Source organism: Aristolochia californica, unplaced genomic scaffold (genome assembly GCF_029961685.1).
Source record: "Aristolochia californica isolate CCGP_79_NKW_82.1479 unplaced genomic scaffold, dmAriCali1.0.hap1 SCAF_5, whole genome shotgun sequence".
NCBI classification, from domain to species: Eukaryota; Viridiplantae; Streptophyta; class Magnoliopsida; order Piperales; family Aristolochiaceae; genus Aristolochia; species Aristolochia californica.
The window spans coordinates 19,844,245-19,861,262 of record NW_027182214.1 but is presented as its reverse complement, the minus strand read 5'-3'; positions in this window follow the sequence as shown (position 1 = coordinate 19,861,262).

Here is a 17,018-nt window from a genome sequence, read left to right as displayed (position 1 = left end):
TAAAAAATGGATATGCATGCTAGAAACATGTTAAAGATGGAAATGACCTATGGATCCAAACCTTTTAAAGAGAATAATCTTAAATTCTCAAGTGACTGTGTGGTAGGATATTTACCCGAGTCGAACAAGCCATTATTTTTCCCATTTACAAAGTGTTGACCTAACGATCATAGATGATTGTAATATGATTTATCATGCGTAGCGGGCTATATTTTTGTAAGCAATGACTAATGGATTCCGAGTCAACACTCTGTCACAAATCCCCCGCCTTCCCCTTTTCCCGACGATTGCAGAGCTTGATATATAAAAACTAAAAAGAGTTAACAATCCCTAAAAATTACTGAAATTTTTTGGAATATCTCTCGCTACATTTGTGAATTGTGCATTTCCATTTAAGATGTATACTTTTTTCTTAAACAAAAACTTGAGTTTCCACTTTCCCTCATCTCGTAAACAAAAAAAAGAGATAAAAGGCAAATAGATCACAACAAAATGAAAATTTTAGAGTTTATTTATGGAAATAATTTTAATCGATAAACAAATGTAATTAAAGAAAATTTAATCACACACCACAAATGAACACCAAATTTTTGTTATCCAAGTTTGGGAAATTCCACTAGTTCAACCCTAAAAGCTAGGAATTTTAAAAGAAAGCGCTTTTTCTACGCATGTTTAAAAAAATGGATGTGATTGCTTGAAACATGTTAAAGTTGCAAATGACCTATGGATCCAAACCTTTTAAAGCGAATAACATTAAATTCTCAAGTGAACGTGCGGTAGGATATTTGCCTGAGTCAAACTAGCCATTATTTTGCCTATTTACAAAAAGTTGACCTAACGATCATAGATGATTGTAAAGTGATTTATCATGCGTAACGGGCTATATTTTTTGAAAGAATGACTGATGGATTAGGAGTCAACACTCAGGTCAAAATCCCCCGCCTGCCCTTTTTCCTAACAATAACAGAACCTGATATATAAAAAAAAAAAAGAGTTAACAATCCCTAAAAATACATAGACTCTTTTGAATTAATTCTTATTACATTTTTGTATTGTGCATTTCCATTTTAGATGTATACTTTTTTTCTTAAATAAAAGCTTGATTTTTCACATTCCCTTCATCTCGTAAACAAAAAAAGAGATAAAAGGCAAATAGATCACAACAAAATGAAAATTTTATAGTTTATGAATGTGAAGAATTTAAAGCAATAAACAACTGTAAGTAAAGAAAATTTATTCACACACCACAAATGAACTCAAAAGTTTTTTTATCCAAGTTTGGGAAATACCACTAGTTCAATTTTAATAGCTCAGAATTTTATAAGAAAGAGATTTTTCTACATATGTTTTAAAAATAGATATGCTTGCTTTAAACATGTTCAAAATGAAAATGACCTATGGATCCAAACCTTTGAAAGATAATAACATTAAATTCTCAAGTGAACATGCGGTGGGATATTTACCCGAGTCAAATAAGCAATTGTTTTGCCCATTTACAAAAAAATGACCTAACGATCATAAATGATTGCAAAGTGATTTATCATACGTAACGGGCAATATTAATGTCAGCAATGACTTATCGATTGGGAGTCAACACTCAGTTAAAAATCCCTTGCCTCCACCTTTGCCAGACGATCACCGAACCTGATATAAAAAAATAAAAAAGTGCTTTCAATCCCTAACAATTATAGACACTTTTTGGAATTATCTCTCATGTGCATTGTGCATTTCCATTTTAGATGTTTACTTTTTTCTTAAATCAAAACATGACTTTTCACTTTCCTTTCTTCTCGTAACAAAAAAAGAGATAAAAGGCAAATAGATCACAACAAAATGAAAATTTTAGCGTTGATGTATGGAAAGAATTTAAAGCAATAAACAAATGTAAGTAAAGAAAATTTATTCACACTCCACAAACGAACCAAAAAGTTTTGTTATCCAAGTTTGGGAAATTCTACTAGTTCAACCCTAATAGCACGGAATTTTATAAAAGAGACTTTTCTATGCATGGTTTAAAAAATGGATGTGCGTGCATGATACTTGTTAAAGATGAAAATAACCTATGGATCCAAACCTTTTAAAGAGAATAACATTAAATTCTCAACTGAAAGTGTGGTGGGACATTTACCCGAGTCAAACAAGCAATTATTTTGCTCATTTACAAAAAGCTGACCTAACGATCTTAGATGATTGTAAAGTGATTTATCATGCATAAATCCCCTGCCTCCCTTGTTTCCCGATGATTGCACAACCTAATATCTAAAAACTAAAAAGAGTTTACAATCCCTAAAAATTACAGACAGTTTTTGGAATTATCTCTCTCTTCATTTTTGCATTGTGCTATTCAATTTTAGATGAATACTTTTTTCTTAAATCAAAACTTGAGTTTTCACTTGCCCTTCATCTCGTAAACAAAAAAGGAGATAAAAGGCAAATATATCACAATGAAATGAAAATTTTAGAGTTTATGTATGCAAAGAATTTAAAGCAATAACAAATGTAAGTAAAGAAAATTTATTCACACACCACAAATGAGCACAAAATTTTTGTTATCCAAGTTTGGGAAATTCCACAAGTTCATCCCTAATAGCTCAGAGTTTTATAAGAAAGAGATTTTACTACACATGTTTTAAAAAATGGATATGCATGCTTGAAACATGTTAAAGATGCATATGACCTATGGATCCAAACCTTTTAAAGACAATAACATTAAATTCTCAAGTGAACGTGTGGTGGGATACTTACCAGAGTAAAACAAGCCATTATTTTGCCCTTTGACAAAAATTTGACCTAACTATCATTGATGATTGTAAAGTGACTTATCGTGCGTAACATGCTATATTTTTGTAAGGAATGACTTATGGATTAGGAGTCAACAACCAGTTAAAAATCCCCTGCCTCCACCTTTTCCAGACGATTGCAGAACTTGATATATAAAAACTAAAAAGAGTTTACAATCCCTAAAAATGACAGACACTTTTTGGAATTATCTCTCTATACATTTTGTGCATTTCCATTGTATATGTATAATTTTTTCTTAAATCAAAACTTGAGTTTTCACTTTCCCTTCATCTCGTAAACAAAAATAGCAATAAAAGGCAAATAGATCACAACAAAATGAAATTTTTAGAGTTTATGTATGGAAAGAATTTAAGGCAATAACAAATGTAAGTAAACAAAATTTATTCACACACCACAAATGAACACAAAAGATTTCTTATCCAAGTTTGGGAAATTCCACTAGTTTAACCCTTATATCTCATAATTTTATAAGAAAGAGATTTTTCTACACATGTTTTAAAAAATGGATATGCATGCTTGAAACATGTTAAAGATGGAAATGACTTATGGATCCAAACCTTTTAAAGAGAATAACCTTAAATTCTCAAGTGAACGTGCGGTGGGATATTTACCCGAGTCGAAAATGCCATTATTTTTCCCATTTACTAAAATCAGACCTAACGATCGTAGACGATTTTAATATGCTTTATTATGTGTAACGGGCTATATTTTTTTGAGGAATTACTTATGGATTCGGAGTCAACACTCCTTTACAAATCCCCCGCCTCCCCCTTTTCCCGACGATTGCAAAACCTGATATATAAAAAATAAAAAGAGTTAAAAATCCCTAAAAATTACAGAAACTTTTTGGAATTATCTCTCCCTACAATTGTGCATTGTGCATTTCCATTTTAGATGTATACTTTTTTCTTAAACCAAAACTTGCGTTTTCACTTTCCCTTCATCTCGTAAACAAAAAAAGAGATAAAAAGGCAAATAGATCACAACAAAATGAAAATTTAAGAGTTTATGTATGTAAATAATTTTAATCAATAAACAAATGTAAGTAAAAAATATTTATTCACACGCCACAAATGAACACAAAATGTTTGTTATCCAAGTTTGGGAAATTCCACTAGTTCAACCCTAATAGCTCGAAATTTTATAAGAAAGAGATTTTTCTACACATGTTTTAAAAAATGGATGTGATGGCTTGAAACATGCTAAAGATGCAAATGTGCTATGGATTCAAAACTTTTAAAGAGAATAACATTAAATTCTCAAGTGAACGTACGGTGGGATATTTACCCGAGTGAAGTAAACCTTTATTTTGCCTATTTAAAAAAAGCTGACCTAACGATCATAGATGATTGTAAAGTGATTTATCATGTGTAACAAGCAATATTTTTCTAAGGAATGACTGATGGATTAGGAGTCAACAGTCGGTTCAAAATCCCCCGCCTCTCCCTTTTCCTGATAATAGCAGAACCTTATATATAAAAACAAAAAAGAGTTAACAATCCCTAAAAATCACAGATACTTTTAGGAATTAATTCTCTCTACATTTTTGCATTGTGCATTTCCATTTTAGATGTATACTTTTTTTCTTAAATAAAAACTTGAGTTTCACTTTCCCTTCATCTCGTAAACACAAAAAAAGATAAAAGGCAATTAGATCACAACAAAATGAAAATTTTAGAGTTTATGTATGGAAAGAATTTATAACAATAAACAAAGTTTTGTTATCCAAGTTTGGGAAATTCCACTAGTTTAACCCTAATAGCTAGGAATTTTATAATAAAGAGATTTTTCTACAGATGTTTTAAAAATGGATATGGATGCTTGAAACATGTTAAAGATGCCAATGAGCTATGGATCTAAACCTTTTAAAGAGAATAACATTAAATTCTTAAGTGAACATGCGATGGGATATTGATCCGAGTCAAATAAACCATTATTTTGCCCATTTTCAAAAAGCAGACGTAACGATCATAGACGATTGTAAAGTGATTTATCATGCGTATTGGGCTATATTTTTTTAAGGATTTGACTTAGAGATTGGAAGTCAACACTCAGTTAAAAATCCCCCGCCTCTCCCTTTTCCCAACGATTGCAAAACCTGATATATAAAAAAAAAAAAGAGTTTCCAAACCCTAAAAATTACAGAGACCTTTTGGAATTATCTCCCTCTACTTTTATGCATTGTGCATTTCCATTTTAAATGTATACTTTTTTCTTAAATCAAAATTTGAATTTTTCGCTTGCTCTTCATCTCGTAAACAACAAAAGAGATTAAAGGCAAATAGATCACAACAAAATGAAAATTTTAGAGTTTATGTATGGAAAGAATTTAAAGCAATATACGAATGTAAGTAATGAAAATTTATTCACAGACCACAAACGAACACAAAAGTTTTGTTATCCAAGTTTTGGAAATTCCACTAGTTCAACTTTAATAGCTCGGAATTTTATAAGAAAGAGATTTTTCTACATATGTTTTAAAAAATCGATATGCTTGCTTCAAACATGTTCATGATGCAAATGACTTATGGATCCTAACCATTTCAAGAGAATAACATTAAATTCTCAAGTGAACGTGTGGTGGGAAGTCAACACTCAGTTAAAAATCCCCCGCCTCTCCCTTTTCCCAACGATTGCAGAACCTGATATATATAAAAAAAAAAAGAGTTTCCAAACCCTAAAAATTACAGAGACCTTTTGGAATTATCTCCCTCTACTTTTATGCATTGTGCATTTCCATTTTAAATGTATACTTTTTTCTTAAATCAAAATTTGAATTTTCACTTGCTCATCATCTCGTAAACAACAAAAGAGATTAAAGGCAAATAGATCACAACAAAATGAAAATTTTAGAGTTTATGTATGGAAAGAATTTAAAGCAATATACGAATGTAAGTAATGAAAATTTATTCACAAACCACAAACGACACAAAAGTTTTGTTGTCCAAGTTTGGGAAATTCTACTAGTTCAACTTTAATAGATCGGAATTTTATAAGAAAGAGATTTTTCTACATATGTTTTAAAAAATCGATATGCTTGCTTCAAACATGTTCATGATGCAAATGACCTATGGATCCTAACCATTTCAAGAGAATAACATTAAATTCTCTAGTGAACGTGTGGTGGGATTTTTACCCTAGTCAAACAAGCCATTATTTTGCCCATTTACAAAAAAATTAACCTAACGATCATAAATGATTGTAAAGTGATTTATCTTGCGTAACAGGCTATATTTTTGTCATGAATGAATTATGGATTGGGTGTCAACACTCAGTTAAAAATCTCCCATCTCCACCTTTTCCAGACTATTGCAGAACCAGATATATCAAAACAAAAAAGAGTTTATAATCCCTAAAAATTACAGACAATTTTTGGAATTATCTCTCTCTACATTTGTACATTATGCTTTTCCTTTTTAGATGTTTACTTTTTTCTTAAATCAAAACTTGAGTATTCACTTTCCCTTCATCTAGTAATCAGAAAAAGAGATAAAAGACAAAAAGATCACAACAAAATAAAAATTTTGGAGTTGATGTATGGAAAGAATTTAAAGCAATAAACAAATTTAGAGTTGATGTAAGTAAAGAAAATTTATTCACACAACACAAACAAACACAAAATTTTTGTTATCCAATTTGGGAAATTCTACTAGTTCAACCCAAATAGCTCAGAATTTTATAAGAGAGACTTTTCTACACATGTTTCAAAAAATGGATGTGCATGCTTGAAACACGTTAAAGATGCAAATGACCTATGGATCCAAACCTTTTAAAGAGAATAACATTAAATTCTCAACTGAAAGTGTGGTGGGACATTTACCCAAGTCAAACAAGCAATTATTTCGCTCATTTACAAAAAGCTGACCTAGCGATCTTAGATGATTGTAAAGTGATTTATCATGCGTAACTGGCTATATTTTTTTTAAGGAATGACTTATGGATTGGGAGTCACCATCCTAGTTAAAAATCCCCCGCCTCCCCTTCGTCCCGATGATTTCAAAACCTGATATATAAAAACTAAAAATAGTTTACAAACCCTAACAATTACAGACACTTTTTGGAATTATCTCTCTCTTCATTTTTGCATTTTGCTTTTCAATTTTAGATGAATACTTTTTTCTTAAATCAAAACTTGAGTTTGCACTTTCCCTTCATCTCGTAAACAAAAAAAGAGATAAAAGGCAAATAGATCACAACGAAATGAAATTTTTTGGAGTTTATGTATGGAAAGAATTTAAAGCAATAACAAATGTATGTAAAGAAAATTAATTCACACACCACAAATGAACACAAAAGTTTTGTTATCCAAGTTTGGGAAATTCCACAAGTTCAACCCTAATAGCTCGGAATTTTATAGGAAAGGGATTTTTCTACACATGTTTTAAAAAATGGATGTGCATGCTTGAAACTTGTTAAAGATGCAAATGACCTATGGATCCAAAACTTTTAAAGAGAATAACATTAAATTCTCAAACGAGAAATTATTTTACTCATTTACAAAAAGTTGACCTAACGATCTTAGATGATTGTAAATCGATTTATCATGCGTGACGGAATATATTTTTGAAATGAATGACTTATAGATTGGGAGTCAACACTCTAGTTAAAAATCGCACGCCTCCCCCTTTTCCCTACGATTGCAGAACCTGATATATAAAAACTAAAAAGAGTTTACTATCCCTAAAAATTACAGAAAGTTTTTGGAATTATCTCTCTCTTAATTTTTGCATTGTGCATTTAATTTTTAGATGTATACTTTTTTCTTAATTCAAAACTTGAGTTTTTATTTTCCCTTCATCTCATAAACAAAAAAAGAGATAAAAGGAAAATAGATCACAACGAAATGAAAATTTTAGATTTTATGTATGGAAAGAATTTAAAAGAAATAACAAATGTAAGTAAAGAAAATTTATTCACACACCTCAAATGAACACAAAAGTTTTGTTATCCAAGTTTGGGAAATTCCACTAGTTCAACCGTGACAGCTCGGAATATTATAAGAAAGAGATCTTTCTACACATGTTTTAAAAAAAGGATAAGCATGCTTGAAACATGTTAAAGATGTAAATGACCTATGGATCCAAACCATTTAAAGAGAATAACATTAAATTCTCAAGTGAACGTGCGATGGGAAATTTACCCGAATCAAACAAGCCATTATTTTGCCCATTTAAAAAAAGCTAACCAAACGATCATAGAAGATTTTAATATGATATATCATGCGTAACGGACTATATTTTTTTAAGGAATGACTTATGGATTGGGAGTCAACACTCAGTTACAAATCCCCCCGCCCCCCTTTTCCCCATGATTGCAAAACCTGATATATTAAAACTCCCTCAAAATTACTGAAAATTTTTGGAGTTATCTCTCCCTAAATTTGTGCATTGTGCATTTCCATTTTAGATGAATACTTTTTTATTAAACCAGAACTTGAATTTTCACTGTCCCTTCATCTCGTAAATAAAAAAGAGATAAAAGGCAAATAAATCACAAAAAAATGAAAATTATAGAGTTTATGTGTGGAAAGAATTTAAAGCAAAAAAAAATGTAAGTAAAGAATATTTATTCACACACAACAAATGAACACAAAAGTTTTTTTATCCAAGTTTTGGAAATTCCACTAATTCAACCCTAATAGATCGGAATTTTTTAAGAAAGAGATTTTTCTACACATGTTTTAAAAAATCGAAATGCAAGCTTGAAACATGTTAAAGATGCAAATGACCTATGGATTCACACCTTTTAAATAGAATAATATTAAATTCTCAAGTAAACGTGCGGTGGGATATTTACCCGAGACAAATAAGCCATTATTTTTCCCATTTACAAAAAGCTGACCTAACGATCATAGATGATTGTAAAGTGATTTATCATGCGTAACGTGCTATATTTTTTTGAATGACTGATGGATTAGGAGTCAACACTCAGTTCAAAATCCCCCGCCTTCCCCTTTTCCCGACGATTGCTGAACCTGATTTATGAAAACTTAAAATAGTTAACAATCCCTAAAAATCATAGACACTTTTTGGAATTAAATCTCTCTAAATTTGTGTATTGTGCATTTCCATTTTAGATTTATACTATTTTTCTTAAATGAAAACATGAGTTTTCACTTTCCCTTCATCTCGAAACGAAAAAAGAGATAAAAGGCATATAGATCGCAACAAAATGAAAGTTTCAGAGTTGATGTATGGAAACAATTTAAAGCAATAAACAAATGTAAGTAAAGGAAATTTATTCACACATCACAAATGAACACAAAGTTTTTTTATCCATGTTTACGAAATCCCACTAGTTCAGCCTTAATAGCTTGGAATTTTATAAGAAAAAGATTTTTACTTGTTTTAAAAAATGGATATACTTGCTTGAAACATGTTAAAGATCCAAATGTCCTTTAGATCAAAACCATTTAAAGAGAATAACATTAAATTCTCTAGTGAACGTGCGGTGGGATATTTACCAGTGTCAAATAAGCCATTATTTTTCCCATTTACAAACAATTGAGCTAACGATCATAGATGATTGTAAAGTGATTTATCATGCATAACGGGCTATATTTTTCCATTCTAGATGTAAACTTTTTTTCTTAAATAAAAACTTGAGTTTTCACTTTCCCTTCCTCTCGTCAATAAAAAAAGAGATAAAAGGCAAATAGATCACAACAAAATGAAAATTTTAGATTTTTTGTATGCAAATAAATTAAAACAATAAAAAAATGGATGTATAGATAACTTATTTACACACCACAAATGAAAACAAAATTTTTGTTATCCAAGTTTGGGAAATTCTACTAATTCAACCTTAAGAGCTCGGAATTTTATAAGAAAGAGATTTTTCTACACATGTTTTAAAAAATGGATATCCATGCTTGAAACATGTTAAAGAAGCAAATGACCTATGGATCCACACCTTTTTAATAGAATATCATTAAATTCTCAAGTAAACGTGCGGTGGGATATTTTTTCGAGTCAAATAAGCCATTATTTTGCCCAATTACAAAAAGCTGACCTAACGATCATAGATTATTGGAAAGTGATTTATCTTCCGTAACGGGCTATATTTTTGTAAGGAATGACTAATGGATTAGGAGTCAACACTCAGTTCAAAATCCCCCGCCTCCCCCTTTTCCGACGATTGCTAAACCTGATATATAAAAACTTAAAATAGTTAACATTCCCTAAAAATCACAGTCACTTTTTTGAATTAACTCTCTCTACATTTGTACATTGTGCATTTCCATTTTGGATTTGTACTATTTTTCTTAAATAAAAACTAGTGTTTTCACTTTCCCTTGATCTCGTAAACAAAAAAAGAGATAAAAGGCAAATAGATCGCAACAAAATGAAAATTTTAGAGTTTATATGGAAAAAATTTGAAGCAATAAACAAATGTAAGTAAAGTAAATTTATGCACACACCACAAATGAACACAAAATTTTTGTTATCCAAGTTTGCAAAATTCCACTAGTTCAACCTTAATAGCTCGGAATTTTATAAGAAAGAAATTTTTCTACACATGTTTTAAAAAATGGATATGGTTGCTTGAAACATGTTAAATATGCAAACGACCAATGGATCTAAACCTTTGAAAGAGAATAACATTAAATTCTCAACTGAACGTGTGGTGGGCTATTTACCCGAGTCAAATATGGCATTCTTTTGGCCATTTACAAAAAGCTGACCTAACGATCATAGAAGATTGTAAAGTGATTCATCATGCGTAACGGGCTATATTTTTGTATAGAATGACTGATGGATTAGGAGTCAACACTCAGTTCAAAATCTGCCGCCTCCCCCTTTTCCCGATGATTGTAGAACCTAATATGTAAAAAAAAAAAAAAGAGTTAACAATCCCAAAAAATCACAGTCACTTTTATGAATTAACTCTCTCTACATTTGTGCATTGTGCTTTTCCATTCTAGATGTATACTTTTTTTTCTTAAATAAAAACTTGAGTTTACACTTTCCCTTCAACTCGTAAATAAAAAAAAGAGATAAAAGGCAAATAGATCAGAACAAAACTAAAATTTTAGAGTTTATATATGGAAAGAATTTAAAGCAGTAAAAACATTTAAGTAAAGAAAATGTATTCACACACCACAAACGAACACAAAAGTTTTGTTATCCAAGTTTGGAAAATTCTACTAGTTCAACCCTAATGGCTCTGAAATTTATAAGATAGAGATTTTCTACACATGTTTTAAAAAATGGATATGCATGGTTGAAACATTTTAAAGATGCAAAAGACCTATGGATCCAAACCTTCTAAAGAGAATTACATTAAATTCTCAAGTGAACGTGCGGTGGGATATTTACTCGGGTCAAATAAGACATAATTTTGCCCATTTACAAAAACCAGACCTAACGATCATAGATGATTGTAAAGTGATTTATCATGCGTAACGGGGTATATTTTTGTAAGGAATGACTGATGGATTAGGAGTCAACACTCAGTTCAAAATCCCCCGCCTCCCCTATTTCCCGACGATTGCAGAACCTGATATGTAATAACAAAAAAGATTTAACAATCCCTAACAATCACATACACTTTTTGGAATTAAATCTCTCTACATTTGTGCATTGTGCTTTTCCATTCTAGATGTATACTTTTTTTCTTAAATAAAAACATGAGTTTTCACTTTCCCTTCATCTCGTAAATAAAAAAAGAGTTAAAAGGCAAATAGATCACAACAAAATGAAAATTTTAGAGTTTATGTATGGAAAGAATTTAAAGCAATAAACAAATCTAAGTAAATAAAATTTATTCACATACCACAAATGAACACAAAAGTTTTTTATTCCAAGTTTGGAAAATTCCACTAGTTACACCCTATTAGCTTGGAATTTTTTTAGAAAGAGATTTCTCTACACATGTTTTAAAAAATGGATATTATGCTTGAAACATGTTAAAGATGCAAATGACCTATGGATCCACACCTTTTAAATAGATTAACATTAAATTCTCAAGTAAACGTGCGGTGGGATATTTATCCGAGTTCAATAAGCTATTATTTTGCCCATTTACAAAAAGCTGACCTAGCGATCATAGATGATTGTAAAATGATTGATCATGCGTAACGGGCTATATTTTTGTAAGGAATGATTGATGATTAGGAGTCAACACTCAGCTCAAAATCCCATGCCTCCCCCTTTTCCTGACGACTGCTGAACCTGATATATAAAAAATTAAAATAGTTTACAATCCCTAAAAATCATTGACACTTTTTGGAATTAACTCTCTCTAAATTTGAGCATTGTGCATTTCCATTTTAGATGTGTACTTTTTTCTTAAATAAAAACTTGAGTTTTGACTTACCCTTCTTCTAGTAAACAAAAAAAGAGATAAAAGGCAAATAGATGAGTACAAAATGAAAATTTTAGAGTTGATGTATGGAAAAAATTTAAAGAAAATAAAAAAATGTAAGTAAAGGAAATTCATTCACACACCACAAATGAACACAAAAATTTTGTTATCAAAGTTTGCGAAATTCCACTAGTTCAACCTTAATAGCTCGGAATTTTATAAGTAAGAGATTTTACTACACATGTTTTAAAAAATGGATATGCTTGCTTGAAACATGTTAAAGGTGCAAATGACCTATGGATCCACACCTTTTAAATAGAATACCATTAAATTCTCAACTAAACGTGCGGTGGGATATTTACCCGAGTCGAATAAGCCATTATTTTTCCCATTTACAAACAATTGACCTAACGATCATAGATGATTGTAAAGTGATTTATCATACATAACGGGCTATATTTTTGTACCGATTGACTTATGGATTGGGTGTCAACACTCAGTTAAAAATCCCCTGCCTCCCCCTTTTCTTGACGATTGCGGAACCTGATATATAAAAACAAAAAAAGAGTTTACAATCCCTAAAAGTTATAGACACTTTTTGGAATAATCGCTCTCTACATTTTTGGATTGTGCATTTCCATTTTAGATGTATACGTTTTTCTTAAATGAAAACTTGAGTTTTCACTTTCCCTTCATCTCGTAAAAATAAAAAATTAAAGGCAAATAGATCACAACAAAATGAAAATTTTTGAGTTTATGTATGGATAGAATTTAAAGCAATAAACAAATGTAAGAAAAGAAAATTTATTCACACACCACAAACGAACACAGAAGTTTTGTTATCCAAGTTTTGGAAATTCCACTAGTTTAACCCTAATGGCTCGGAATTTAATAAGAATGAGATTTTTCTACACATGTTTTAAAAAATGGATATGCATGGTTGAAACATGTTAAAGATGCAAAAGACCTATGGATCCAAACCTTTTAAAGAGAATAATATTAAATTCTCAAGTGAATGTGTGGTGGGATATTTACTCGACTCAAATAAGCCATTATTTTGCCCATTTACAAAAAGCAGACCAAACGATCATAGATGATTGTAAAGTGATTTATCATGTGTAACGGGCTATATTTTTGTAAGGAATGACTGATGGATTAGGAGTCAAAACTCAATTCAAAATCCCCCGCCTCCCCCTTTTCCCGACGATTGCAGAACTGGATATGTAAAAACAATAAAGAGTTAAAAATCCTTAAAAATCACAAACACTTTATGGAATTAACTCTCTCTACATTTGTGCATTGTGCATTTCCATTCTAGATGTATACTTTTTTTCTTAAATAAAAACTTGAGTTTTCACTTTCCCTACATCTTGTAAATAAAAAAAGAGATAAAAGGCAAATAGATCACAACAAAATGAAAATTTTAGAGTTTAAACATGGAAAGAATTTAAAGCAATAAAAAAATGTAAGTAAAGAATATTTATTCACTCACCACAAATGAACACAAAAGTTTTCTTATCGAAGTTTGGGAAATTCCACTATTTCAACCCTAATAGCTTGGAATTTTATAAGAAAGAGAATTTTCTACACATGTTTTAAAATATGGATATGCATGCTTGAAACATGTTAAAGATGCAAATGACCAATGCATCCAGACCTTTTAAAGAGAATAACATTAAATTCTCAAGTAAACGTGCTGTGGGATATTTACCCGTGTCAAATAAACCATTATTTTGCCCATTTACAAAAAGCTGACCTAACGATCATAGATCATTTTAAAGTGATTTATCATGCATAACGGGCTATATTTTTGTAAGGGATGACTGATGGATTAGGAGTCAACACTCAGTTCAAAATCCCACGCCTCCCCCTTTTCCCGGCGATTGCTGAACCTGATTTATAAAAACTTAAAATAGTTAACAATCCCTAAAAATCACAGAAACTTTTTGGAATTAACTCTCCCAACATTTGTCCATTGTGAATTTTGCATTTTAGACATATACTATTTTTCCTCAATAAAAACATGAGTTTTCACTTTCCCTTCATCTCATAAACAAAAAGAGAGATAAAAGGCAAATAGATCGCAACAAAATAAAAATTTTAGAGTTGATGTATGGAAATAATTTAAAACAATTAAAAAATGTAAATAAAAGGAAATTTATGCACACTCCACAAATGAACACAAAAATTTTTTTATCCAAGTTTTCGAAATTCCACTAGTTCAACCTTAATAGCTCGGAATTTTATAAGAAAGCGATTTTTCTTCACATGTTTTAAAAAATGGATATGCTTGTTGGAAACATGTTAATGATGCAAATGACCTATGGATCCAAACCTTTTAAAGAGAATAACAATAAATTCTCAAGTGAACGTGCGGGGGGATATTTACATGAGTCAAATAAGCCATTATTTTTCCCATTTACAAACAATTGACCAAACGATCATAGATGATTTTAAAGTGCTTTATCATGCGTAACGGGCTATATTTTTGTAAGCATTGACTTATTGATTGGGAGTCAACACACAGTTAAAAATCCTCCGCCTCCCCCTTTTCCCAACGATTGGAGAACCTGATATATAAAAACAAAAAAAGAGTTTACAATCCTTAAAAATTTCAGACACTTTTTGGAATTATCTCTCTCTATATTTTTGCATTGTGCATTTCCATTTTAGAAGTAAACTTTTTTCTTAAATGAAAAATTTGAGTTTTCACTTTCCCTTCATCTCGTAAACAAAAAATGAGATAAAAGGCAAATAGATCACAACAAAATAAAGCTTTTAGAGTTTATGTATGGAAATAATTTAAAGTAATAAACAAATGTTAGAAAAGAAAATTTATTCACACACCACAAATGAACACAAAAGTTTTGTTATCCATGTTTGGGAAATTCCACTAGTTCAACCCAAATAGCATGGAATTTTATAAGAAAAATATTTTTTTACACATGTTTTAAAAAATGGATGTGCATGCTTGAAACTTGTTAAAGATGCAAATGACCTATGGATCCAAACCTTCTAAAGAAAATAACATTAAATTCTTAAGTGAACATGCTGTGGGATATTTTCCCAAGTCAAACAAGCCATTATTTTGCCAATTCACAAAAAGATGACCAAACGATCATAGATGATTGTAAAGTGATTTATCATGCCTAACAGGCTATATTTTTGTAAGGATTGACTAATGGATCCCAACACTCAATTAAAAATCCCCCGCCTCCCCCTTTTCGCGACAATATAGAACCTGATATATAAAAACTAAAAAGAGTTTAAAATCCCTAAAAATTACAGTCACTGTTTGGAATTATCTCGATCTACATTTGTGCATTATGCATTTCCATTTTAGATGTATATTTTTTTCTTAAATCAAAACTGGAGTTTTCACTTTCCCTTCATCTCGTAAACAAAAAAAGAGATTAAAGGCAAATAGATCACAACATAATGAAAATTTTAGAGTTGATGTATGGAAGGAATTTAAAGCAATAAACAAATGCAAGTAAATAAAATTTATTCACACACCACAAAGGAACACAAAAAGTTTTGTTATCCAAGTTTGGGAAATTACACTAGTTCAACCCTAATAGCTCGGAATTTTATAAGAGAGATTTTTCTACACATGTTTTAAAAAATGGATATGCATGCTTGAAACTTGTTAAAGATGCAAATGACCTATGGATCCAAACCATTTAAAGAGAATAATATAAAATTTTCAAATGAAAGTGCGGTAGGATATTTACCTGAGTCAAACAAGCAATTTTTTTGCCCATTTACAAAATGCTGACCTAACGATCTTAGATGATTGTAAAGAGATTTATCATGCGTAATGGGCTATATTTTTGTAAGGAAAGACTTATGGATTGGGAGTCAACACTCAGTTAAAGATCCTCCGCCTCCCCCTTTTCACGACTATTGCTGAACCTGATATGTATAAACTAAAAATAGTTTACAATCCCTAAATATTACAAAAACGTTTTGGAATTATCTCTCTCTACATTTTTGCATAGTCCATTTCCATTTTAGATGTATACTTTTTTAATAAACGAAACTTGAGTTTTCACTTTCCCTTCATCTCGTAAACTAAAAAAAGAGATGAAAGGCAAATAGATCAGAACAAATAGAAAATTTCAGAGTTTATGTATGCAAAGAATTTAAAGAAATAAACAAATGTAAGTAAATAAAATTTATTCACACACCACAAATGAACACAAAAGTTTTGTTATCCAAGTATGGGAAATCCCACTAGTTCAACCCTAATAGCACGGAATTTTATAAAAAAGAGATTTTTCTACACAAATTTTGAAAAAATAGATTTGCATGCTTGAAACATATTAAAGATGCAAATGATCTATGGATCAAATCAATTTAAAGAGAATAACATTAAATTCTAAAGTGAACGTGCGGTGGCATATTTACCCGAGTCAAATAAGCCATTATTTTGCCCATTTACAAAAAGCTGACCTAACAATCATAGATGATTGTAAAGTGATTTATCTTGCGTAACGGGCTATATATTTGTAAGGAATGACTTATGGATAGAGTGTCAACACTTAGTTAAAATTCCCCCACCTCCCCCTTTTCCCGACGATTGCATAACCTGACATATAAAAACTAAAAAGAGTTTACAATCCCTAAAAATTAGAGAAACTATTTGGAATTATCTCTCGCGACATTTGTGCATTATGCATTTCCATTTTAGAAGTATACTTTTTCTTAAACCAAAACTTGAGTTTTCACTTTCCCTTCATCTCGTAAACAAAAAAAGTAATAAAAGGCTAATAGATCACAACAAAATGAAAATTTTAGAGTTTATGTATGGAAAAAATTTAAAGCAATAACAAATGTAAATAAAAAAATTTATTCACATTCCACGTATGAACACTAAAGTTTTGTTATCCATGTTTGGAAAATTCCAC